Genomic DNA, 23,694 nt, shown 5'->3' with positions numbered 1-23,694 from the left:
GGTGAGCTCAATACTGTATCTTCTATCAACACACATAAAAGTTGCTGGTGAACGCAGCAGGCCAGGCAGCATCTCTAGGAAGAGGTGCCGTCGACGTTTCAGGCCGAGACCCTTCGTCACGAAGGGTCTCGGCCTGAAACGTCGACTGCACCTCTTCCTAGAGATGCTGCCTGGTGAGTTAGTCCTGACGAAGGGTCTCGGCCTGAAACGTCGACTGCACCTCTTCCTAGAGATGCTGCCTGGCCTGCTGCGTTCACCAGCAACTTTTATGTGTGTTGCTTGAATTTCCAGCATCTGCAGAATTCCTGTTGTTTACTGTATCTTCTATGTTCACTTTGACCACCAGAACAGGAAGGAACCATCAATCATGTGTAGGAAAGGTTTAGACTCACAGGGGTTCCCTACTTTTTTTATGCCATGGACCAATACCATTAAGCAAGGGGTCCATGGACCCTACATTAGGAACCCCTGGTATAAAGGGATATGGGGAAATGGGACTAGCACAGGTAGGCAACTTGGTCAGCATGGACACTGTGCCACAGGGTACTATATTCCCATCAGCACTCTCAGATTATACCACTGACCTACACAACAACAGTAATTTGCATTGTCAATTAACTTACTGATTTGTATATCTTTACAATATGGGTGAGAACCTGAGTGTCCAGTGTTGGGGTGGTGAGGTGGTGCATGGGCATAAGGAGAACTTACAAACTCAGGCATCAGGGAAGCCTGGAGTTGAATCGAGTTTGCTGAAACTATGAAGCAGCAGCTTTAGAGCTATGCCTCAGTGTCAAACCGATATAATTCTGCTGACCCCAGCATTTAGATCTGTAACAATAACAGTTTATCTAAAGCTTAGGCAGTGTGTTTATTTTCCCTTGACTTGTGGTCTCATCTGAATCTACTGTTCTGAAAAGCTTAGTTATGGTACAGTACATACCCCATGTCAGGTTTCTCCCAAGGAGAACAACAATAAAATTGAAGTGGTTCAAATCCCATAGATTATACTTGCTATATGGCATGGACTAGAAGGGCCGAGGTGGCCTGTTTCCGTGCTGTAATTGTTATATGGTTATATGATCCCCAGTGATCCTTTGGTCTCAGTATCTGAAGATGATGCGTGGGTTGCCTTCAAGAGAGTGAATCCAAGGAGAGCATCTGGTTCAGAGGGAGTACCTGGACGAGTACTGAAGACCTGTGCTGACCAACTAGCTGGTGCCTTCACAGATATCTGCAACCTCTCACTCTGGGTGTGTGGTACCCATCTGCTTCAATGCTGAAGCATATCAACTCCTGTCTAAATGGCGACTTGATCGGCTCCAATTTGCCTACCAAAGCAATAGGTCTACAGCAGATGCTATCTTGTTGGCTTTTCACACAACCTTGGAACATATGAATAGCAAAGGTGCATACATCAGGATGCTTTTTATCGAATACAACTCAGCATTTGACACCATCATCCCCTCAAGACCAATCAGTAAACTTCAAGACCTGGGCTTCAATACGCCTTTGTGCAATTGGATCTTGGATTTCCTCATGTAGACCCCGGTCAGTTTGGATTGGCAAGCACATCTCCTCCACAGTCTCCATCAGCACAGGAGCACTGCTGGGATGTGTGCTTAGCCCCCTGCTCCACTTGCTTTGTACCTAGGACTGTGTGGCTAAGTACAACTCTGACACCATATACAAGTTTGATGATACCTCTGTTTTAGGCTGTATCAAAGGGGGTGACGAATCAGCATACAGGAGGGAGACTGAAAACTTGGCTGAGTGGTATAATAACATCCTCTCACTCAATGTCAATAAGACCAAAGAACTGATTGTAGACTTCAGGAGAGGGAAACCAGAGGTCCATGAGCCGGTAATCATCGGAGGAGCAGAGGTGGAGAGGGTCAGTAACTCTAATTTCCTGGGTGTCACTATCTCAGAGGACCTGTCCTGGACCCATCATAGAAATATTACTGTGAAGAAAGCACAACAGCTACTCTACTTCCTCAGGAGTCTGTAGAGGATCAGCATGTCATCAGAAACCTTGGCAAACTTCTATAGCTGTGTGGTGGAAGTGTGCTGACCTGGTGCATTACAGCCTGGTATGGGAACACTAATGCCTTTGAGTGGAAAAAGGTAGTGGATTCAGCCCAGTACATCACAGGTAAAACCCTCCCAACCATTGAGCACGTCTACATGAAAAACTGACGTAGAAAGGCAGCAACCATCATCAGAGATCCTCACCACCCAGGCCATGCTCTTTTCTCACTGCTGCCATCAGGTAGAAGGTACAGGTGCCTCAGGACTTACACCACCAGGTTAAAGAACAGTTACTACCCCTTAATCATCAGGCACTTGAACAAAAGGGGATAACTACACTCATTTCAGGACTCTGTTATATTGTTATCTCATGATCTCGTTATTTATTGCTATTTACTTACATTAGCATTTCACAGTTTGTTGTTCACTGATCCTGTTTACAGTTACAGTTCTATAGATTTTCTAATTATGTCCACAGACAAAGGGTTGTATGTGGTGACATGTATGTACTCTGATAATATATTTTATTTTGAACTTTGTGTAGATGGGATTGTTGATTGGCATGGAAGTGCAAATTTCCATGCTGTTTGACTCGATTTAGGAAATTATATGTTTGCATTTTGGGCCGTGCAAAGTAGGTTTGGTAGGCTGATTCCTGGAATTGAGTGACTGAGCTATAAACAGGTTGTGCCTATGCTCATGTGGATGAAAGGTGATCTTACAGAAACATTTCCTGCTCAGAGAACTACAAGTCCCAAGGAGCAAGGCGTCCTGCCTGACGCGGTTTAGTATCAGGAACCTACAACTCCCAACATGCAGTGGGTGCGGAGGAAGTCGCGGCGGCTGGTTGTTCCTTCCCCTTTAGGGTCATTTTCTAGTCGGCGGGAAAAAAATCCGAAGGGTCGGCGGGTGCGGATCGGACCGGCCCGGGGGAAGGACTAAGGTTTGGTTTTGCAGCAGCTGTCCGGCCTTTGGAAACGAGGTAGGGGTCATTCAGGGGGAACGGGGGTGCAGAGAGCTGGCGACGTTAGGCCGCTCCCCCGGGGAAGGGTATCGGCAGTGGCGCTGCCGCCGCCGTCTCACGGTGATCCCCGGGCCGGAGCAAGTCAGAGGGGTGGCAGTTCTGGCAGGGCTTCCGGACCCGCGGAGGCGTTTGGGGGGCGGGTGCAGGAGGAATGGAGGGCGGACGGAAGAGGAAGGAGAGGGGGTCGGGGGAAATGGGGTGGGGTGAACAGGGACACGAAGGGGGAGATGCAGGGTAATGGGTGGAAGACAGGTGGAATGGGGAGGTACGACAGGGAGAGACGGCGATGGGGTAGTTGGGAGAGGGACTGGGGAAGGGGGCAGGGTACTGAGGATACGGTGAGGTGGGAAGGGACTGGTAGGACTGGGAGAAATGGTGGAGTTAGTGAGAGGGACAGGCTGAGGCGGAGAGGGACCGGTAGGATGGGGAGGTGGGAGGGAGTGGGGGAAGATGAGTGGGTGGGAAATGGTGTGTATGGGAGGTAACGAAGGGCACGGGGCAAATAGACAGTCAGTTTCTCTGGCAGATTGTTTGTTGCTCTAGATTTCAGCAACTGCAGTTTTCGCTTTTGTAGTTTCTCCCAATCCTCCTTGTAGACTCTTAAACCCCACCCCATCCCTTCTGTACTTCTCCCACCCCAAAATACATAATGCCCTCCCCTAAACCATCCCATAAACTCCTAACACCCTCAGAGTATTCTCTCATGCACCCCAGCACTGAGTACGCACAGGTCCATACACTCCAACGCACATAGTAAACCCTTCAAACTCCTGACCTCACCCCCAGAAGACAAGTGTGAGCTCCCATTACTTCACCCCACACATGGTATAGATACACAGAACCTCGCACCCCCGTAGACCCCAATGCCTTGCTCCTTGCAACCCAACCCTCAAGACACTGTTGTACGTCTATACCACCAACTCCCTCACATGCTCCAAACTTGCAAATGCACAGCGCATACTCAAACCCCTGAACATGCTCTAACCACTTCACATCCCAATCCCAGCAACACTCCCGTTCAGCCAAATACACCAGACTTTCAAACACCTCCACTTGGAAATTAGTCCCCATACCTACAACGCAATACAAATGTTATGCCTCCACCCCCTCAAATGACCTGCATAAGCAGCATCCTCCACCCACAAACTATCTTCCAATCTAACATCCTAACCCTGATCCAATTCATAAAACCTGCACACTCCCACCCCATATATACTTCAACACTCACATGCAATTCTGTCCTCAATAAACCAACTTTGTAAACACCATTCTCATATATCCACACCTGGATCCCTGGTAATTGTGACCCATTCCTACATGCCCCACTTATCTCACACATCCCACCAGAAAACACCACATGCAGATTACACACACAGACTCTGCCAATGCAAACCCCACACACTTACCTTACCACCCCCCCCCCGCCCATCCTGGGTGCCTGCGTCCTCTGGTTCTGGCTCTTTCCTGCCCTCCTTCCGTCAGCTTGGTCTACATCTTGCTACTCTTAGAACACAGGACACTGCAACACAGGAACAAAACTTTAGGTCCACAATGTTTTGCTGAACTAATTAAACTAGTAATTAAATGCTGAACTAAACCGTTCCCTTTTGCAGTGTCCACATCTTCACATTCACATGCTGATGATCCTCTTAAATGCCTCTATCATACTTGCAGCACCACCACCCCGGCAGAACATTCCAGGCACCCACCACCTCTTGCCTCACACATGTCCTTTGACCATACCACCCTCAACTTGAATGAATACCCTTGAGTATTAGATATTTTGAGCCTGCATAAAATATACTTTCTGTCTACTTTATCTATGCTTCTCATAATATTGTAAACCACAGTTAGATCTCTCCCTATAGCTTCATACTGTCTAATCCAGGCAGCATCTTGGTAAGACTCTTCTGTACCCTCGCCAAAGCCTCTGCATCCTTTCAGTAATGGGCAACAAGAACTGAATGCAATACTCAAAACGCAGCCTAACTACGGTTCCCGCTGGCTGGTTGGGTTTGAGTGGGCTACTCAACCTGTTGAGTTCTTTGTGTTGTTTCCCACTTCTGCTCCAGTTCAAAGATGCATAATGAAATTGATGTGAGAAGCCCGGACCCTTGTACAGATGGGGCAGGTGTACCCAACGTGGTTAGTTTTTGACACTGTCCCAAATGCTCCTCCTTCGCTTTGAGTGTTGGTGCGTTGGAGATTTCCTGGGGTCAATGGGACGCTGAGTTTCTCCCAGGATGCTTTGAACACATTCAGACTGAAATTAGAGCCTCAATGCAGGGATGTTGGCCTGAGCATTGATACTGCTGTTGTATTGCTTATCCAGTCAATGGATTTGAAAGACTTTTTTTTTAATATAGCATTGCTGTAGGTCGTCCAGATCTCAGAACATACAGAGGACAGGGTTCAATTGTAGATTATAAGCTTTGTACCAGAGTTGATGTCTTTGTCTTCATGCAAACTTTTCTTTCAAGTGGTGCATTGTAGAGGATGGTGAATTTCTTTATGATGTACTCAATTGGATGTGGCTCCCAAGAAGTGGGAAGTGTTTCACGTTTCCCAAGGTTTTGTCCTAAACCTTGGTGTTTAATCTATTTTTAAATTACCTTTAAAAACATACTTTCACGTACCCATTTGAATGAAGATGACCTTGTGTGCTTTATGCAGCTGGCCAAGGATATTTATTGCAAAAATAAACAGATCACAAGTGAGCCTGTTTCTCAGTGAATGTCCTCGCTTGTGAAGTGAAAGATTTGTTAGGCTTCTGTTGTAATAGTGGGTACTGAGCATGAGGTTTGCCCCACTTTGGGAAGTTAGCTCTGACCATCCATTATCATTTCAGATCCATGTCTTCAAAACTGAAACTGTAAGGCGGGGTGGGGGGATGATGGCAGTGGTAGGTATTTACTTATTCCATATAAATTGCATCAGATCCATGCTGACTACTGCCATCAGTCCCATTCTCTCTCTCCCCCCCCTTACGATGTTCTCTCAAGCCCATGATCACCCACACCCTGATTCTTTCCTCACTTGCTTACACGAGGGGCAATTTACAGCAGCCAGTTAAGCCACCAACCGGAGCAACACAAAGGAGCTGGGGGAACTCAATGGGTCAGGCAGTACTGATGGAGCAAAATTAACAGCTGATGTTTCCGTTGACCCTTCATCAGCACTGGAAAGAAAGTAGGGAGGGAGCCAGTATAAAAGGGTGGGGAGAAGGGGTGGAGCGAGAGCTGGCAGGTTATGGGTGGATCCAGGTGAGGAGGGTGACAAGTAAATGGAAGGTCTAACTGCCAGTCCCTGTGTCTTTGGGATGTGGGATATGAGCACATATGGGGGATTTTAAGGGTGAACCTGCGCAAACAGCTCGCAGTACTCACGGTCAGTGTCAAATCCAGGTCAGTGGTGCTGTGAGGCAACCACACCCACTATATGCTGAACAACATGCTTACCCTCATCCGAACATTAGGTTCTATATAAATGCAAGTTTCTGCAGCTCATAAGACATGGAAGCAGGATTAGGTTATTCTATCATGACTCATTGATTATCCCTCTCAAACACATTCTCCTGCCTTCTCCCTGCAACTGTGCTAGTCAAGAACCTTCATTTTAAATATACCCAATGAATTGTTCTAAAGAGACATAAACTACTCTGCTGCTGTGTCCTTCGGTCCTAGACTCCCTGACTGTAGGAAACTTCTCTCCACGTGTGCTCTGTCTGGGGCTTTCAGTATTTGATAGGTTTAAACTCCGGTGCACGCAGGCCCAGAGCCATTAAATGTTCCTCATACATTAGCCTTTTCATTCTCAGGTTCTTGGGAACCTCCTCTGGACCCTCTCCAATGCCAGCCCATCCTCTCTAAGATGAGGAGCCCAAAACTGTCACAGTACTCCCAAGTGCGGTCTGACCAATGACTTATTAAGGCTCAGTATAACGTCCTTGCTTTCATTTCAAGAGCACTTGAATATAAATGCTAATATCGTATTTATATTCCTTACCAATTACTCAATCTACAAGTTTACCTTTGGGGGATCTGCACGAGGATTCCCAAGTCCAGATTTCTAAATTTTCTCCCTGTTTAGAAAAAAGTGTACACATTTATTCCTTCGACCAAAGTGCACAATCATACACTTCCCTACACTAAATTCTACTTACCACTCTTTTGCCCATCCTCTTAATCTGTCTAAGTCCTTCTGCACACTTCCTGTTTCCTACCTACCCCTCCTCCTATCTTTATATTGTCCGCAAACCTGGCCACAAAGCCATCTATTCCATCATGCAAATCATTGACACATAACTTGAAAGAAAACAGTCCCAGCAGTGATCCCTGTGGCACACCACTGGTCACCAGCAGCCAACCAGAAAAGAACCCATTTATTCCTACTCTTTGCCTCCTACCAGTCAGCCAGTTTTCTATCCCTGCTAGTATCTTTCCTGTAATACCATGGGTGCTTTATCTTGTTGAGCAGTCTCATGAGCAGCACCTTGTCAAAGCCCTTCTGAAAATCCATTACTTTTTTGTCTATCCTGCCTGTTACTTCCTCAAAGAATTCCAACAGATTTGGCAGACAAGATTTCCCCTCAAGGAAACCATGCTGACTTTGGCTTATTTTATCATGTGCCTCCAGGTACCCTAAAATTTCATCCTTAATATTGGGCTCTAACATCTTTCCAACTACTGAAGTCAGGTTAACTGGCCTATAATTTCCCTTCTATTGCCTCCCTCCTTAAAGAGCGGAGTGACATTAGCAATTTTCCAGTCCTCTAGAACCATTCCAGAACATAGTGGTTCTTGAAAAATCACTATTAATGCCTCCACAGTATCATTTGCTATCTCTTTCAGAACACTGGCGTGCAGTGCATCTGGTCCAGGTGCTTATCTACATTCAGACCTTTCAGTTTTCTAACCACCTTCTCCTTAGTGATATCAACTACACTCTCTTTTGCCTCTGATACTCAAGTTTCTGGCATACTACTGTTCTCTTCCACAGTGAAGACTGACACAAAATACTTATTAAGTTCATTTGTCATTTCTTTGTCCTCCGTTACTATCTCTTCAGTGTAATTTTCCAGTCATCCATTATCTGTACTTATCTCTCTTTTACACTTTATATATCTGAGAAATCTTTTTGTATACTCTTTTATATTATTGGGTAACTTACCTTCATATTTCATCTTTTCTCTCATTTTTCAGTTGCTTTCTGGCGGTTTTTAAAAGCTTCCGAATCCTCTTAACTTCTAACTATTTTTACTATATTTTATCACTTTGTTTTAGTTCTATCTTTGTCTTTCCTTGTCAACCACAGTTCCTTCATTCTCCTGTTTTGTGATGTATCTATCCTGTGCCTTCTGAATTGCTCCCAGAAACTCTAGTCATTATTCTTTTGCCATCTTCCCTGCTAGTGTCCCCTTCTAATCATCTTTGGCGAGATCCACTTTCATAGCTCTGTAATTCCCTTTCCTTCACTGTAATAGTGATACATTTGATTTTAGCTTCTCCCTCTCATACTGCGGGGTGAATTGTACCTTAGTGTGATCACTGTTTCCTAGGGGTTCCTTTGTCTTAAGCTCACTCAACTCCATAAGTGAAAGAACTAGTAATGTACTGCCCAAGATGGGAAATCTGAAGACTAGGCATGATCTGTGTGCAAGTACCTAGGAAGCTCAATAGTCCAAACTACAGCGTGACGTTTGTATGCTGAAAATGTTGACCCGATTGGCAAAAAACTGCTAACATTAGATTTATTTTTAGTCACATGGGGGATTGGATACCGGGGCTGTTGACTGAGTACAAGCTCTTGCTTAATCTAACAAGGGCCATCATAATGGGATTGCACCCCCTCCACCCTTTGTGGAGCAGGGTAGAGAGTGACTGGGATTTACCCTCCCTGATGAGGTGAGCTCTGATTTCCTAGTTGCCTATAACTGCCCCAATTGATCATTATTGAAGATCTTCTCTTCAGCATTGTCGGGGTGTTGATGGTGTGTGCAGTGCTGAAGTTGTCATTGCTGTAGCATGCGTATGTCTGGGGTCTCCCTTGACTTGTGTGTGTGGTTGTCTGTGGCTGATGTTGCCATGGCGTGTGGGTGTATGGTTATTTCGAGAAATTACTAAGTGCTGTTGGCCATTGTGTTCAGGCGACGAGTTTGATTGCTTTGCTGCTGTATGTCATATCTGCATTTCTATCTATAGACTTGTGATCTGTGGTCTTGCACAGGTAATGTGAAGTCGAACTTGGGTTACTAATCCTCCCATCCCCCAGTGTCACACACTTGTTGAGTCAATGTTTAAACTTTGACTTACAAATAAAGCCAATCGGAACTGAAATCAATATTTAAAGCTATGTTTACATGCTGGTTACCATAACAGTAACTTTTCATCCAGCTCCTTTAATGTAAAACATTCCAGCACACCTTTGGCATTACCTGACTGATAGTAGATGACATCACGAGGCCTTAAAGTTCTTAAGGCAGCACCTTCCAGACCCACGAACACTACCATCTAGAAGGACGAGAACAGCAGATACCTGGGAACACCACCATTTGGAAATCCCCCTCCAATTCACTCACCATCCTGACTTGGAAACATCGTCATTCCTTCATTGTTGCTGGGTCAAAATCATGGTATTCTCTGCCTGACAGCACTGTGGGTATCTCTACACCTCAGGGAGTGCAGTGGTTCAAGAAGGCAGCTCATCACCACCTTCCCAAGGGCAACTAGGAATGGGTAATAAATGCTGGCTTAGCTGGTGACACCCACATCCCATGAATGAATACCTTTTAAAAAATGAAGATAAGTGCCCAGCAACTCAGTCACACAGGTGGCTTAAAGGTGGAGAGAGAGTACAAATCCTTGGGCAGTTATACTAGGATAATCGTCTGTCACAGTGGTCACAGAAAGCAGAGGAGCTGCTACAGGATTGCTTCGAATCGGTGCACTGGGCCATGTTTAACCACTCATCAGAGGATCTGAATGAATACACCACAGTTGCCATGGACTTCAAATAAAAAAAAGTCATAGATGATTGTGTCCCCACAAAAGAGTCTTTCCCCAACCAGAAAGTCTGGATGAACCATGCGATCTGCAGTCCGCTGAAGGTCAGATCAGTGGCATTCGGGTCTGGCAATCGAGTAGATGCAAGAGGTCCAGGTACGATCTCTGGAAATGTCTAATACCAGAGGATGTGCATTGGGGAGGGGGGTAAGTTCAAAGGGGAAGTGAGGGATAGGTTTTTTACTGGTAGAGTGGTGGTGCCTGGAGTGGTGGTAGAGGCAAATACATTGGAAACTTTTAATACTTCTAATACATTTAGGTAGGCACATGAATGTGAGGAAGATGGAGGGATGTGGACATTGTGTAGGTAGGAGAGATTGGTGTTTGGGTGTTTTTGATTTGCTTTTTAGCTGGTTCGGTACAACACTGTGGGCTGAAAGGCCTGTTTCTGTGCTGTGCTGTGCTGTACTGTTCTATGTTCTATCTCAGACATCCCACCCTGCAAAAACTCATTTCAGGGAGGTAGCACCATCAATTTGCAGGAGACTTCTGGGAGAGGTGGGATGTCTGCAATAGAGTAGCTCCTTAGCAGCCAGCCAGCTAGTTTAAATAACGTTGGCTATGCTAATGAACGAATGACACCCGTTAAACTCACCTCAACATGTTGCAAACAGTGCAGCGAGCAACACTATCGTTATTTTGACCCCTGTTAGGCAGGGGTACACTTTAGTGTAGTCTGGGGTGATGTACGTTTTATATTTTCTTTGGAACACTCTACCATGGCGTGCGTGCGCTCTCTCGCTCTCTCTCTCGCTTTCTCGCTCGCTTTCAAAAAAATTGATTTCCGTGATACTGTATATGGATGTCTGCTATCTCATGGGCAAAGTGGCAATTCTAGACCAGACTTGAATTACTGAAAGATGGTTGACAGCTGTGACAGGGCTTGAGTGCTATCACCATTACAAGGAGAATCCAAGCGACATAGGTGACAATAAGGCTTCGCTCGCAGATGAACTCAATTCCTTCTATGCTCACTTTGACCATCAAAACATGGAGGAACCTTCACGAGCTCCCACAGTCCCCGAACACCCTGCAGATTCAGAGAATGTGAAAGCATCCTACAGGAGGGTGGACCCACTGAAGCATCTGGCCCAGATGGGGTACCTGGGTTCAATTATACTGGTGCCCAAGAAGAATGTGGTAACCTACCTCAATGACCGTTGTCCAGGAGCACTTGCATCCACTGTGATGAAGTGTTCTGAGAGGTTGGTGATGAAATCTATCAACTGCTGCCTGAGAAGTGACTTGGATCTGCTCCAAATTGCCCACCAGCACAACAGGTCCATAGCAGATGCCATTTCATTGGCTCTTCACTCAACCCTGGAAGTCTGGACACCAGAATTTATCGACTACAGCTCTGCATTCAATACTATCATCCCCTCAAAATCAACTAAGCTCTTAAGCTTCAAGCCCTCACTCTCAATACCTCCTTGTGTGATTGGATCCTTGATTTCCTCACATGTAAACTCCAGTCAGTTCGGATTGGCAACATCTCCTCCACAATCTCCATCAGCACAAGTGCACCATGAGGATATGTGCTTAGCTCCCTGCTCTGCTTGTTTTATACTGGTGACTGTGAGGCTGAGCACAGCTTCAATGCCATATTTAAATTTGCTGACAACACCACTATCGTGGACCAAATCAAATGCAGTGAAGAAACAGCATATTTGAGACAGATTGAGAATCTGGCTGAGTGGTACCACAACAACAACCTCTGACTCAGTATCAGCAAAACTAAAGAACTGAGTATTGACTTCAGGAGGAGGATTTCGAAGGTTTGTGAGCCAGTCCTCATCGGGGGATCAGAGGTGGAGAGAGTTGGCAATTTTAAATCCTTTCTTGTTATCATTTCAGAGGACCTTTCCTGGGAAGGTCCCAGCACAGAAGTGTCATTACAAAGAAAGCACGGCAGCACCTCTACTTCCTTTGGTTTGTGTAGGTTCAGCATGATATCTAAAACTTTGGCAAACTTCTATAAATGTGTGGTGGGGAGTATATTAACTGGTTGCATCACAGCCTGGTATGGAAACACGAATGCCCTCAAACAGGAAATCCTACAAAAGGTAGTGGATACGGTCCAGTCCATTAAAGGTAAGGTAGATCTGCATGGAGTACTATCACAGGAAAGCAGCCTCTATCATCAGGGGCCCCCACTACCCAGGCCTTGCTCTCTTCTCACTGCTGCCATCAGGAAGAAGGTACAGGAGCCTCAGGATCAACAATACCAGGTTCACAAAGTTATTACCCCTCAATCATCAGGCCCTTGAACCAGTGGCGATAACTTCACTCAACTTCAATTGCCCCATCACTGAACTATTGTTCCCACAACCTATGGACTCACTTTTAAGGATTCTTCATCTCATGTTCTCAGTATTTATTGCTTTTATTTTCTTTCGTATTTGCACATTTTGTTGTCTTTTGCACGTTGGTTGTTTGTCCGTCCTGTTGGATGTGATCTTTCATTGATTCTATTGTGCTTCTTGGATTTACTGAGTATGCCTGCATGAAAACGAATCTCAGGGTTGTATATGGTAACATATATGTATTCTGATAATAAATTTACTTTGAACTTTGTCTGGAGTTGCAGGGAGAGGAAGGGCAATACCTTGGAAGCAAGGAGAAAAATTTAAAATGTTGCATAACCCGAACCTGCACCAGGCAGGGGCAGGAGCACATTAGTTGCCTTTGTTTATTGAGGCCAAGATTTCTCTGGAATTGATGGCCAAGAGGATGCCAGCTGTAGATGAGGTTTCAGCAAGGGAAGATACAGTTGAACAATGTAGAAGAGAGGGAGAAAGGTTGCCTCATATTGGGGTAACTATGGCTGCAGGATTCAATTTCAAAAGTCATTGCTGGTGAAGAGCTCAGTCGAGGATGCAGAACTGAGAATGAGACTGGACGGCTGCTGGAAATCCAGAAGTATTAGGTTCAGGGTGGTTGAGGAGTTTTGCAGATGGAAGCAGGAATCGATAAGGACAAGCATGGAAAATGTAGGGCAGGAGTAAACCATTTGGTCCCTCAAACCTGGTTCATCTTTCTATATGATTATGGTCAACCTACTTCTGCCTAATTTCCCTGCTTGGAGCTCAAATTCCCCTAATTCACCAAACACCCTGAAATCTGTCAGTCTCAATTATATATACACATAATTGGGCCTCCACAGCAGTCCGGGAAAGAGAATTGGAAAGGTTACCAACTGCAAAACTCCTTGACTGTTGGCGTCACAGTAGCCCCTCTTACGAGCGGCATTCTTCTCCAGTAACTGAGTTTAGAGGGTCAGCCTGACCGTGGCAGTGTGGCTGTGATTTCATATTTTTCCCTCTTTTCCATGATGGACTACACTGAGCTCTGAGATATGTTCAGTGCTTTTGAGATGGTTTTGTACCCTTCGCTATACTTGTGTTTCTCCATTATCATTTCCCTGACTTGTCTTGAATGCTGTTTTGTCTCCATTTTGGTTTGATCTGTTGAAAATCTACCATACTGTTGGACCTTACAGAGAGAAGGGGTACCTGTTCTTATGAATTCATTGAAAACAAGTTATCCTTCAATTTTCTACAACAACAAATAGGGTGAGTTGATAAGGTAATATATTGCACCTGAGGAAAGTTAGCATAGTAATTCCAAAGGGGATGAAGATGTTTTCAACCTCTCAAGTTTTGTTTTTAATTTTTGGTAAATTGTTGACATGTTTTGGAATTTTTATTTTGATATAACATGATACACAATGTTTTGTAGCGGAGTACTCCTCCAACCTGAGTTTAGCCTCATCATGGCAGTAGAGGAGGCCATGTATGGACATATCTCTATCCCTATGTCGAACATAGAATTCTCCAACTTCCGGTAATTCCCTTCCCCTCCCTTCCCCTATCCCTATGTCACTCTGCCCCCTCCCCCAGCTGCCTATCACCTCCCTCATGGTTCAGCCTCCTTCTACTACCCAGTGTGTTTTCCCCTATTCCTTCTTCACCTTTCCTGCCTATCACCTCCCTGCCTCCCCTCCCCCACCCCACCCCTTTATCTTTCCCCTTACTGGTTTTTCACCTGGAACCTACCCCCCTTCTCCTTCCCACCCTCCCTCACCTTCTTTATAGGGCCTCTGCCCCTTCCCTCTACAGTCCTGACGAAGGGTTCCGGCCCGAAATGTCGACCGATCTTTTCCACAGATGCTGCCCAAGCTGCTGAGTTCCACCAGCGTGTTGTGAGTGTTACAATGTTTTGTAGATTAGCTCAAAAATCTTACTTCAATATATTTTAAATTTAGAAAATTTTTCAAGGCACTGTATATCACACAAAGCACGTAAAACAAAATGTTACCAGAAATAAGTTGATAAAATCTAATTCAGAATGCATGTGAATTGTGCAGCACAGGCAAACAGTAAATAACACAGTAAACAACTGGCTGTCTTCGTGATGAGTCCTCAGTGCAGCAGGGTATTCATTAGTCTCACAGCCTGGGGAAAGGAGCTGTTACCAGTCAGGCAGTGCTAGTCCTAATGCTCCTATACCACCTCCTTGATGGTAGTGGGTCAAAAAGATCATGGGAGAGGTGGTAGGGATCCTGAACAGTGCTCTGCACCCTTCATATATAATGATCCCAGTAAATGTCACAAATTGGGAGGGAGACCCTAGTGATCCTCTCAGCATTTTTTATTATTCTCAATAGAGCCTTGTGGTCCGATGCCTTGCAGCACCTGTGTCACATAATGATGCAGCCAAGCAGGACTCTCGGTGCTCCAATAGAAAGTTGTTAGAATGGGGACGGGAAGCCTTGCTTGCCTCACTTGCTATGCCTTCTTGACTAATGAGGTGCTGTGGGTCCACGTTATATCATCCGTTATGTACATACCAAGTAATTTTGTACTCTTCATTCTCTCCATGGCAGAGCCACCGATATGCAATGGAGAGTGGTCGACCTACGCCTTCCTGTAGTCCACAATCATCTGTTTTGCCTTGTCCACATTTAGACTTGGATTGTTGTTCTCATACTATGTGACAAGCCTCTCTACCTCCTCTTAATATGCCAACTCGTTATTATTGCTGATGAGGCCAGCCACTGTTGTATCATCAGCGAACTTGATGATGCAGTTTGAGCTGGATCTGGTAGTGCAGTCACGAGTTAGCAGTGGGCTGAGCACGCAGTCGTGGGGGGGGCACCAGTGCTCAGCAAAACGGAGCTTGAAATATTGCTGCCAACTCGAACTGATGGGGTCTTTCCATCAAGTAGTCCAAGATTCAGTTACAGAGAAGGGTATTGAATCCCATCGAGGACTGTTTACCCACCAGCCTCTGAAGGATGATAGTGATAGCTGAAGTCAATGAACAACATCCTGGTGTATGAGGCAACATTTCCTAGCTGGGACAAGACAGAGTGGAAGGCTGAGGCTACGGCATCATCAGTGGATTGGTTTGAGCAGTAGACAAACTAGAAAGGGTTCAATGTAGCTGGAAGGTGGGATTTTAAGTGATCCATTAACAGCTGATCAAAGCACTTGTTGAGGTCATTGCCAGTGGGTGGTAAGCATTTAGGTCAGTTACCGTTGCTCTCTTGGACACCGGGATGATAGTGGCTACCCAGAAGCTTGCAGCGATAATGGACTGTTGCAAAGGGGTGTTAAAGATGTCTGTTAAGACCTCTGTTAGCTGGGCCTCACAGTCCTTCAGCTCCTAACCAAGTATGTTGTCTAGCTCCATAGGTTTACCTGGCTGGGAGCCTCCTCACCTTAGCTGTGGCTAAACAGGTTACCTGTCCTTAGGGGGAGCAGGGACTTTCCTCTGCTACATCATTCGTTGCGTCAAATCGTGCATAGAAGGCATTCAGCCTATCAGAAAATAAAATCATCACTGTCACTCTGTTCTCCTTTGTAAACCTTGTCACATGCACCACGTGTCCCTGGTGTCACAGAGGTGACTGAATTTTTTGTGAGTACTTTTGCTTTGCCTTTTTGATGGCATGGGAAAGCACGGCTCTTGCTAACCTTAGAGTTGTCTTATCCCCAATGGAAAAGCAACATCCCAATCCCTCAGCAGTGCCCGAACCCCTCTAGTCCTTGGTTTCAAAACAGTCCTGCAGCTACCTTCTGGACAGGTAGCCACAACGCTTGAGTTTCTGGTGACTTTTGATATTGGTGGCAGGGAACCGTGCAGTGATAATGTCATTGTTAATGGTGAGTGGTTAGATTATTTCTTATTGGGGATGGTCATTGTGTTTTGTGAGGTCTTGCTGCATTCGTGAATGGGTTTCTTTACTTGCTGAGGAGTTGTGAATGGAATTGGACTGTGCAATCATGAGTAAACACTCCCACTCCTGACATCCTGATAGAAGCAAGGCGATTAATTCTGGATCACAGGTTTTCAGTAGTCCATTTGCAATGTGTGTCTGGTTGTCGTACAGATACTGGTGTATCTTGTACTCTGAGCCGCTTAGTATGTGGAGTAAATCAGATTGGCTGGAGATGAACTTGTGTAGAAGTGAGGTTCTGGGAAGAGAGCCAAGTTGGATCACCAACTAGGCACTTCTGATTGAAGGCAGTTACAAATGCTTCAGCCCAGTAAATTATAAACCAGCTTCAGGGGGTGTTGTGTACCTTTCCATGTTTTGATCTGTATCTCTACGCTGCAGCTGCTTAACCTGGCTGATGTCCCAGTTAGGATTAGTGGAACGGGCTTAGTGTTGTCTCCAGGCTCTGAAACAACAGGTGTGCTAAATACTGTCATCATGTACAACTGAATCGAGCAGCAGCGAGAGTAATTTCTCCAAAAGTGGCGAGGAGAGAGCACATCCACCTGCCAATCAAGGCATTACTTCCAAACACTTGGGAATTATGTTACACAGAGAGAAGCGGAAGGTATTACCTAACAGATGGTATACTGTGGCTTAATAGTTTGCGTCCTTTAGTCTGAGCCAAAAGGCTGTGTGGTGAAGTCTTGTGGACCAACAAGCAATCTGCTGGAAGAACTCATCAGGTCAAGCAGCATCTGGGCTGGGGGTCCGGGGGCGGGGGGGGGGCACTGCAGGAGAAGGATTGCCAATGACCTGGGTCAAAAGTCTGATTCAGGGGTAGAGGGATCGATTTAGCAGGATATGTGGTTGTAGTCATTTTGATGGAGAGATTCGACCCGAAAAGTTGACAGTTGCTTTACTCCTGCCGATGCTGCTCGACCAGCTGAGTTCTTTCAGCACGCTGTTTGTTGTTCCACTTTGACTTTGGGATGTCCTGAAAATGCCTAAAGAAACATAGATCCTTTTAGTTTAGAATAGAATCTATCCTACAACTCAGTGTATGTTTGCTGGAACTTTGCTAGGGGTGTAGTTCATACCAGTTAAAACATTTTGACACAAGCTGAATGTTTACATGGGACTCTGCACGCTTGGAGGTCACAGGATGCTTTTGGAATAACCTTGGCTACTTCAATGGATCACACGTGGTGGAGGGAAGGAGTGTTTAGGATGGTGGGTGGGATGTTGATTGAGTAGACTGCTTTGTCCCAGATGATGTTGAAGTCTGGAGCTATGCTCATCCAGGCAGGTGGGTTTACTGTCATATTCACAGGTACACGTGTACAGATGCAATGAACAATTACTTGCAGCAACCTCACAAGCACAGATCATCAGATAAGTAGCATTCAGACGAAAGGCATAACTGAAGCATAAATTGTGTATATTTTTACAAGAACGAACACAATTAGAACAAAGAGAAAACAATGTTCATTGTAATGCAAAGTGATCAGTTGTCATACTGAGGTAGTGATTAGGGTTGTGCCGGTTGGTTTAAGAACTGAATGGTTGAAGGGAAGTAGCTATTCTTGAATCTGAAGATGTGAGTTCTTGGGCTTCTAAAGGTTCAAAGATTCATTTTATTGTCAGAGTATGCATGTACAATACAACTCAGATATTTATCTTCTACAGATAGCCATGAAATACAGAAACCCCATGGGAATTGTTGAACGAAAAGACATCAACTCCACCTCCACCTGACACGAGAAAGAAAAAGAAACAAAACTTGCAAACCCCCTCCCTCACATAAAAAACTAACAGATCACCCACATGAGAAACAGCAACTGGAACATCAAAAACCCCAAATCCCCAACCCTTTCGCTCTCAAAAAAACGACGATAACATCAAACCCCCAGGTCCCTCCCTCGCAAAAAACTAGCAACAATAACATCAAATCCCGAACCCCCTCTGTCACACACACAAAGCTAAACAGATCACCCACACAGAAAAACACCAACAAGGACATCAGATCCTAAATCCGCAACCCCTCCCTCACATAGAAAATAATGTATCAACCACCCGGCAATCGGCAACAAGAAAGAAACCACCAAAACCTGAAGGAGACCAGTAAAGTTCTGCTTTTCCTGCCCAATGGTAACTGCGAGAAAGTGGCACGTCCTGGATGGGGGGATCTTTGATGATAGATGTTGCCTTCTGTAAATACTAGCAGTGGTGGGGAGGGATATGCCTTCAATGGAGTCACTGCAGCTTACGTGCTTTGTTGCAGAGGTCTTGAGTTGTCAGGTTGTCAGCCTCTGACCATGATGTTTATGTGGCTTGTTCAGTCGTGTTCTAATGAATGGTGACCCCAGAATGTTGATAGTGAGGGAAATACATTGAATATTAAGGGTAGGTGGGTGAGACTGTCTCGCTGGAAATCGTCTTTGGCGGTTCTGTGCTAGGAGCATTCCTTACCAGCTAACAGCCCATGCTGCATGAAGATGTGGGTTTCTCACCCAGGCATCTCTGTGAACTGTGATCAAGTAAACTCAATGTGCCTAAGTAATTTTCAGGTTCAACAGTCTCTCTCCAGTTCTCAGTTTAAAAATAGAGTGACTTTTGACACTGAATATCCAATGGGACAGCGAAGGACAGCGCAGCCTCTGATTTTTTTTGTGTGTTGAAAATGTTGTCGATAAATGTCAGTTGATAACCTTGCTGCTCCACTCTCGGCGATTGGCCGGAGCGAGCAGTTGCTGGAAATAGCCCAGCTTGTATGAAATACAAGGAATCCGGGGGCTATTTTCAGTGTAAAGTGGCATCCTGCTGAGAGAAGGGAGGCACTGAATATATTGTAAGTCCTGCAGTGTGTCAGGCGAGCGCTGAGGACTAGTTTTCCACTTGTTCTTCTATTGCCAGGGAAGAGAAGTCTCCGAGTCTGCGGTGCACAGTGCCAGCCAAGAGTGTGAGTAACTGATGGTGGTTTTTAACCAAATCCTCTCCTCTAGAGTCGTGGCCACAGCTGCTGGGGCCTGCTCAGGAGCCGTGAGGTGATAATTTGCAAATGACAGCTAATCCCCAGCAGGATATGCTGGTATTTGCTTCTAGTCAGAGTAATTATTAATCAATGTGACTTTTTTTCTGCTAAGAAAGCTCTTTGAATATTCAATCTGAAAGGTGAATTCTGTTTTTCTTTGCACGGACATTGCCTGACTCCCAAGTTTTTCCCAGCATTTTTCCTTTACCTTTTGGGTCTCAGCCCCTGTTTTATCATTTTCACTTACAAAATAATTCTTTCAGAACACTGTACTGTAGGAGGGGCACTCCACCTTGGAGACTCGGTTCCTGGGTCTGTTGTTCCAAGGTTTTTCTACCTGCCATCTCTGTTGGGAGAAGGAATTCCAGATCAGTATTCAGAGAAGAGCAGAGGGTGGGAGGAAGGCTAGCAGCCCTCCAGCCTCACCATTTGGTGAGCGGCCATAGGGAAGATGTGTGTCTGCAGGGAGGATGTTTATAAATTTGGATGATTAGAAAAGATTTGTGAGGGTGTTGCTAGGACTGGAGGGCTGAATAGTATGGGGGGCTGTTTATCCTGATGTGTAGTAAGTGAGAGGTGACCATATACAAATTTATAAAACTATGAGGATATAGATAAAGTGTGTGGTCAGCCTCTTTTTCCGGAGTTGGGGGAGTCTGAAACTAGAGGGCATAGGCTCAAGGTGAGAGGGGAAAGCGAGTTTCTTCAGAACTGCTTTGTTGAGGGCCTTTGCTCTGTCTGCCACAACAGGTGGGACTTGCCACCGGCTACCCATTTTCACTTTACTTCCCATTCCCATCGCCACCTGTCGCTGCGTAGTCTCCTCTACTACCAGGACAAGGCCACTCATTTTGGAGGAGCAACACTTTGTATGCCATCTGGGTAACCTCCAACCTGGCAGCATGAATATCGATTTCTCCAACTTCTGGTCATTTCTCTCCTCTCTTGCGCTCTTTTTTTCTTTTCCCCATTCTGGCTCCTTTCTTCATCCTCTCCTCCTCACCTACCTCCTCCCACTGTGCCCCTCCTCCTTCCCTTTCTCCCATAGTGCACTCTCCTCTCCTATCCAATTGCTTCTTCAGTCCTTCACTTTCTCCACCTATCGTCTCCCAGCTTCTCACTTCAATCCCCACCCCCTCATCCTGCTTCACCTATCACCTTCTAGCTTGCATTCCTGTCCTGTCCCCTCCCCCCACCACATTGTTCTGTCCTCTTTGCCCTTCCTTTTCAGTATTGAAGGGTCTCAGCCTGAAACGTCAACTATTTGTTCCTGTCTCTAGATGCTGCCTGACCTGCTGAGTTCCTCCAACATGATGTGTGTGTTGCTGTAGATTTCCAGTATCTGCACATTATCTTCTGTTGTGATTAAAGTCAACAGTGCAGTTTTGTCCAACCAGGCCAGGTGTCTAACCACTGTGTTGTTACATTCTGTACCCCTGAGGTGGGGTTAATTGTTAGTGCCTCCTGTTTGCCTCTGGGTGTAAAAAGGAGATCTGTCTGCAAGATAAATGACTCCACTGTGTAGGTGTGTTGAAGGGAAGGTGCTGCCTTCTCCCTCTCAATAAAGCCCTGGTATAGAGTGGACTGAAGTACAAAGGCCATCTGGTCTGTGTTTGTGCATCTCCAGCACACTTGAGGAAGTCAGCAGCTAAATAATTGTCATTGTACCAGCATGGTGCTTCGCTCATTAACTGTGTTATCTTGCTAGTTTTCAAACAGTACTGGTTAGCAGTGGCAGTGACTCAGTCCTTACTGCTTTGGGCTGGGTAATGAGGCATAAATCTTTGATACAATCTGTTGGTAATGGAATGGGCCCTTGCCTGTCTGGGTTGATGAGCACTTTAATTCCCTCCCTAGAGATGTATGGGCCGTGCTGGAGAGGACTTATCATCAGTTTGTTCACCCATACTCTGCTGCTTCCGTCTGTGCTCACACAGTCCTGTTTCTGTCTCGATGACTCATCCGACGACAATTCCCTTCCTGATGCCCCCCACAGATGCTGCCTGACCCACTGAGTTCCTCCAGCAGATTGTCGCTGACAGTTCAACCATTTGCAGTCTCTTGTGTCTAAGGATGAGCACCACAGGTTTATAGCCACTGACTTCAGTTTAAATAATAACAATTCTAATGATACGAGGGAGGAGCTCTTTAAAAAGGACTCGGTAAACAAGCTGTAGGACAGGTCAGTAGAAGAACAGTGGCAGGTATTCAGATACATAATTGGTTTATAATTTTCAGAGGCACTTCTCCCCATCAAAAAGGATTCCATGAGAAAAAGCCATCATCTGTGGTTGACAAAGGAGGTAAACGATAATGTTCATTTGAAAACTAGAGTGTACAAAGTTTAAAGAACCAGTGGTAGACAAGAGTACTGGCAAGTTTTTAGGATCCAGCAATAGAAGATTTAAAAAGCTCATGAAGGGAGAACTTGCATATGATCTAAAAGCAAGTGGTGAAAGCTTCTGTAGACATTAAAATAGGATGAGGACAGTTAAGGTAAATGTTGGTCCTGTGGAGAATGAGGCCGGTGAATGTATAATAGTGACTGATATTTTGATAGATGGGAGATCAGAGGGGCAGGGAGAAATAGCACAAATTGAGGCCGGGGTAGATCAGCCACAATGGCAGGGTAGGCTGGAGGGGACCGGGTACCGGGGGCCAACTCCTGTTCTTATTTCCTTTTCTTAAAGATGATGGAAGAACTTTGGTGTGTCATAGGGCAAGTCCCTTGCTGCAAGATTATGCTTCCCATCATTTAAGGCAGAGATGAAAAAGAGTTTTTCTCTCAGAAACCTGAGTCTTTGGAACTATTCCTCAGTCTTTAAATATTTAAAGACCGAGTTGGACAGAAACTTGATAAGAGGGTGAAAGATTACTGGGAGTAGATGGGAAGGTGCAGTTGAGTTACAGTCAGAACAGCCAAGATTTCACTGAATGGTAAAGCAGGCTCGAGCTGAGTCAACTACAGTGGCTGCTAATTCTTAATTGTGTACATGTCCTTCCCAGATTACAAACATCCAATTTGTCTACATCCTGTTCATGCCAACAAGCACTTGGGAGACCAGTAGGATGCATTTGCTGGCTTTTGCAGGGCTCCAGGCATCTTCTACTGGAAGGGGACTCTGTTTGTGACAATATCATTGCATCTTGCAGGGAAGCCTGGTTGAGTTAAATATCCTGGTTTATCTGCATTTTGGTCCTGTGGCTGACCAGCGGTTTTTATTTAAACCACATTCCAGACTCTGATCTCTTTGGGTTGCAAAGATTTCTCAGGAATAGAAACACCCCTGTTACAAACTGTATGGTAAAAATTGGAACTGGCACCTGCTTTTAAGCTGCAGAGAAGAGGAGCGTGCAAGAGATGAAGGGGATCTCTCAGATGGAGTCTGAATATACAAGTGGTGTTGGTACCTGTGAGAGGTATTCTCCCTTCTGGTGCTGAGTGTAGTTCCAGGCTTATTACTTTATCTTTCCCTCCTCTGGTATTTGGGAACAGGGTAGAGGCTGCCTCCTTCTCGGTCTAAAACCATACAAAAATATTTTGTGAAGCTGTTCAATGTTTTCTTCTCTGTAGTTTAAGGAGGAGTGAGCTCTGGATTTTAGCATCCCCCCATGTGAGTGAGTGCAGATGAGGGCTCCATTGCAGGTGTTGCAGTTGGTCAGATCTGAAAAACTTCCCAAAAGGATGGTAAATCTCAGAGTTGAGGCTGGATCACTGGGGTATTTAAATATCAGAGAATTGGGGTCTCTGGGATATGGCAGGAGAAGGTCATGAAGCATGGGGGAGATCAGAGTTGAGGCTGGATCACCAGGGGTATTTAAATATCAGAGAATTGGGGGCTCTGGGATATGGCAGGAGAAGGTCACGAAGCATGGGGGAGATCAGCCAGGATCATAAGAAGGGTGAGACAGGCTCGAGAAACCTATTGGCCTTCTCTTGCTCTAGTCTCCTTGGGTCTTGTGTTTTGTTGGTGTGCCAGCTCTTTGCAGATCAGTCCAGTAAGCCCCAGTTCCCTGCTCTGTTCCATGTTGATGTTTTGCTTTCAAATATTTACCCATTCGTTTCCCTTTAGCCCTTGTGTTTCCCTTGAACCAGTTGCCACCAGATTTTCAGGCAGTGATTTCCAGCTGGTCATTTTTTTTTAAGTATTTTCTCATAGTTCATCTGGATCTTTTGCCCATTGCTTTGATATAAAGTGCCCTGTTTTGCAATCTACCCTGTTTCCTTAGTAGGAATCGAGCTGCAGGAAATCCCATCTCGGTGTAACCCCTGAACCACAGCAGTTCACCTTTACTGCACTCTTACTAGGGCTTGTGATGACCA

The 23,694-nt window shown here is 45.4% G+C and overlaps 1 protein-coding gene across 3 annotated transcripts in view; it reads left to right on the top strand.

Annotated features, from left to right (window-relative positions):
- Positions 1–2,863: 2,863 nt before the first annotated feature.
- klhdc3 (kelch domain containing 3) overlaps positions 2,864–23,694 on the top strand; it is a 69,190-nt gene continuing 48,359 nt past the window's right edge. For 2 of the 3 annotated variants that reach the window (XM_063040479.1, XM_063040477.1), the window contains exon 1: positions 2,864–3,013. The gene's annotated coding sequence lies outside the window, so the exon portion shown is untranslated. Of the gene's footprint in view, positions 3,014–19,097; positions 19,299–23,694 lie in introns of those variants that run through there. The other variant, XM_063040478.1, reaches the window with a different exon arrangement.

Source organism: Mobula hypostoma, chromosome 2 (assembly GCF_963921235.1).
Source record: "Mobula hypostoma chromosome 2, sMobHyp1.1, whole genome shotgun sequence".
Classification (NCBI taxonomy): domain Eukaryota; kingdom Metazoa; phylum Chordata; class Chondrichthyes; order Myliobatiformes; family Myliobatidae; genus Mobula; species Mobula hypostoma.
The sequence above is the reverse complement of the archived record's forward strand: the minus strand, read 5'-3'. Positions and strand labels throughout refer to the sequence as shown.